The following is a 4,051-nucleotide window of genomic DNA, read 5'->3' as shown; positions in this document are numbered from 1 at the left end:
CGTATTGCCAGAAGGAAGCCCTTACTTTCCAAAGCTCATCAAAAGGCTCGATTAAATTTTGCAAAAAAGTTCCTAGAAATGCCTATTGATTACTGGAATAATATAATTTGGTCAGACGAAACGAAAGTGGAACTATTTGGACGCAACCAGCAATGCTATGTTTGGCGAAAAGAAAATACTGCTTATAATGTAAAGAATACCGTTCCAACCGTTAAGCATGGAGGTGGATCAATCATGGTGTGGGGCTGTTTCAGTATAAATGGAACTGGAAGATTAACCATAATCGATGGAAGAACGGATTCAGTAAAATATCAGTCCATACTGAAAGAAAATCTTGTTCCGTCTGCGAACCAGTTGGGGCATGGAAGGAGGTATACCTTTCAACAGGACAACGATCCTAAACACACTTCAAAGAGCACTAAGTCATGGTTAAAGAATAATAAGGTGAAAGTTCTAGAATGGCCTTCCCAGTCTCCAGACCTAAATCCGATTGAGCACTTATGGCATGATTTAAAAATTGCGGTACATAAAAGAAAACCATCTAATTTGATTGAATTAAAACAGTACTGTCAAGAAGAGTGGCTTAAAATTCCAGTGGACAGATGTAGAAGTCTCGTTAGATGTTATAGGAAACGTTTACTTGCAGTAATCAAGGTCAAAGGAGCTTCAACCAAGTATTAATGAAAAGGGGTCGAATACTTTTGCAACATCCATATTTTTATTTTTGTAAATAAATTTATTTATATTATCAAGCACTAATTACTTTTTATTATTTTTTGTTGAAAACTTTACAGTTTATTCGAACTTAGTTGTTAAAGAAGGTTTTAAAGATTATTGAAGTATCCATTCAAAGAAATAAGACAATTTTGGTAGGGGTCGAATACTTTTGCGCACAACTGTATATATATATATATATATATATATATATATATATATATGAAGGCTTCCATCAGTCTTGACAGACTATGGATACCCACTGTAATGGTGCCTGCGCGTGAAATTTGTGTGGCAAGACTTGCGCAACCTCTAACCACGCCTCTCCTGAGTCAACATTGTTGCATACCAGTGGCAAGTTGAGGTACAAGACGACTGGAAACAATGCCGAGATAAGCGGAGAGCACATACAGCGCCTAGAATTCCCAAATGGTCACCCATCTGGTATTAGCCAGGCTCAACGTTGCTTAACTTCGGTGATCTGACGAGAACCGGTGTGTCAACGTGATTATGCCGTATATATATATATATATATATAGAGTCCATCTATGAATTTTGGCGAAGCTGGTCGGATCTCTCCTCATCTTCAGAGGATATCTTCCTAGCAGAAACAATATGTAAATTCATTCTGAATTCACAGCAATAAATTTCATATATATATATATATATATATATATATATATATATATATATATATATATATATAAAGGTATATGCAGCTTCTCTTCCAATTTTCGGATTTTAATCATGTCAAATCACACTTTATTTCCATTTGACGAATTGATTGTTGCTATTTCTTCTGATGAGTTAAGGGCATAATAGATTAACTGATTGATATAATAATTAAGTGAATGATTTTGTGTTACGAAGCGGATACTGTCAAGAATTGTATACATCAACTGAATTAAAGGAATAAATTATAAGATGGTCAACATCATGAATTTTGGAAAATAATTTGATCAGTTCTGGCACTTCAAATTTCTCCAATGCTCTTTATTTTTGTCAATATTATTTTTATTTATAACATTGGTTTCTGCTGATGAGATGTCAAGAGTCCTAGAGATTTCCACCCATTTTTTTGCATGAATTTCTACTGCAATACACACGTACATAAGCTACATTGTCTATGGATTCTGTCCAGTTTAAAGTGAATTGTGAAATGAGAATGTTTTGTCTTTTAATCAAACTATAATATCTTTAAAAAAATTCAACTCTTTACTTTTATTTTAAAAAAGAAGCAGCTAATCCTGCCTTGACAGAGTTCAAAATAGACTTCCTAGCTTAGTGGGGGATGCCTTTTTCTCTTCCCTGCAACCTCTTTCCCACAGAAGAGATGTTGCGATCCTGTCTCTGCTTTATCGTTATTTTCATGGCAAATGCTCGTCTGAGCTTCAATCTATGGTCCCCCCTCGTCAAACTTTCACGAAAAACACTTATCTAACCAAAACCACAATCAATAATTTTCCCCCACTCTTTATCTACGCCTAAACCTAAAGATAGATTCCATGAACAAAGTTTCTTTCTTAGAACTGCACGCCTGTGGAACTCTCTTCCATTTGCCTGCTTTCCAACTGACTACAATTTGATTGTCTTCAAGTCCAACGTAAACAAGTTCTTGATGAACCATCCCCCTAAGTAATCCAATTTACAAAATTTCCACTACTTATATATACCCATTAATCCTTATCCTCGAGTGGCCTCCGGGACTTGATAAGTGGTGACTCCTTAGTAAAAAAAAAACAAACAAAAAAAAAAAAAACAAGGCATATTCCCACTTGGACATAATGGGGTACTCATTGAGACCATACCTAAGAAAGATAAAGATGGTGGTTTACATTGCATTTGAACTTCTGCACATCAGTACAGTTTGGGAAGCAGGCAGCAGGAAGGGAATTCCAAAGTCTAGCTGTTCTAGGGAAGTCAGAAAACTTTCTGACATTTAGGGACTTCAACAATGAGGGGGTGTAATTGTGTTGCTAAGCGGTTTGTCAGGGATATGTATGCCAAGGGGGCACAAGTGCAACGAGTTCATCAGAACACATTCCACTAAAATATCTGTAAAACAGGCACAGGGATGCAACATGGTAGCGATGGGACAGGGCCTGGAGCGTTGTTGACAAACTGGGACTTATTAGATTGGAGACTCTTTTTTGAACCCTATCAAAGAGGGAGATATGTGTGCATATATATATATATATATATATATATATATCAAAATTGTTAAATAAAAACTATTCCGGAGTATATATATATATATATATATATATATATATATATATATATATATATATATATATATATGTTTGTGTGTGCATATATATATATCAAATGCCGAATTATTCACAAAATGCAAAATATCTGGCATTGAATTATTCCTTATTCAATCGCAATTGCGGTGGGCTGGTCATTTATTGAGGATGCCCGATGACAGAATTCCAAAAATTGCGATGTACAGTCAATTTGAGGGTGGTAAAAGAATTGTCGGACGTCCTTGGCTTAGGTACAAGGACAAGTTGAAGAGTAACTTGTCTGCAGTGAACATACCATACAGGAATCTTAAAGATGAGGTGAATGACCGAAAAGGATGGAGATCAAGGTGTTTTGAAGGTCTCCAGAGGTTTCAATCTGAAAACTTAAGGCAACTGAAAGAAAACAGAGTAAGAGCAAAACGACTAGCAGCCGCACAATATCTGCAGCATTAAATCCACATTCATGCTCTATTTGTGGCCTTGTCTGCAAGTCCCTTGCTGGACTAAAAAGTCATCAGAGGCAAAAGCATAAATGAGTTTTAGAAATATGGGTTGTCCGAACCTCATACGTCGAAATCGACGGGAGAGTCCATCATATATATATATATATATATATATATATGATTGTGTGTGCATATTTTTTTTTACTTATTTTATCCTTTTGATTTTTAATTTATTTTTATTTTTAATTTTTTAATTTTTCTTTTTTCATTTTTCTTATCAGTTCAGTTTTTAGTCGCGTGCAAGCGACTCTATAAGTCACTCCATCGGTCCATCAGTCGGTCTGTCTGTCAGCTGTCAGTTGGTCTGTCCGTAACACTTTTGTGCTTGGCCTTTTTGGTTAAGATCAAAGGTCTGTTATTAACAGATGCTGTTCTTATCCTTTTAAGCTTTTCTTAGTTTTTTGGCCAAGATCAAAGTGTAGGCCTTGTTCCTAAATTTGTTTTGTCTTTTGAGGATTTTACTTTTTTAAATTTTTTAATTTTATATTGAAATTTTTTTAATTGTAATTTTTTTCTTTGAATAGAATGAATTAAATATGAAGATCAAAGTGTAGTATCTGTTCTCTGATACATACACTGCACGAG

At 35.0% G+C, this 4,051-nt stretch overlaps 1 pseudogene; it reads right to left on the bottom strand.

Moving 5' to 3' along the window:
* Nucleotides 1-1,118: 1,118 nt before the first annotated feature.
* On the bottom strand, nt 1,119-1,235 carry LOC145280426 (5S ribosomal RNA; annotated as a pseudogene).
* Nucleotides 1,236-4,051: the final 2,816 nt, after the last annotated feature.

The sequence above is a fragment of the Euprymna scolopes genome, chromosome 7 (genome assembly GCF_053919585.1).
Source record: "Euprymna scolopes isolate OS-2025 chromosome 7, ASM5391958v1, whole genome shotgun sequence".
Taxonomy (NCBI): domain Eukaryota; kingdom Metazoa; phylum Mollusca; class Cephalopoda; order Sepiida; family Sepiolidae; genus Euprymna; species Euprymna scolopes.
This window is presented reverse-complemented; position numbering and strand designations above follow the sequence as displayed.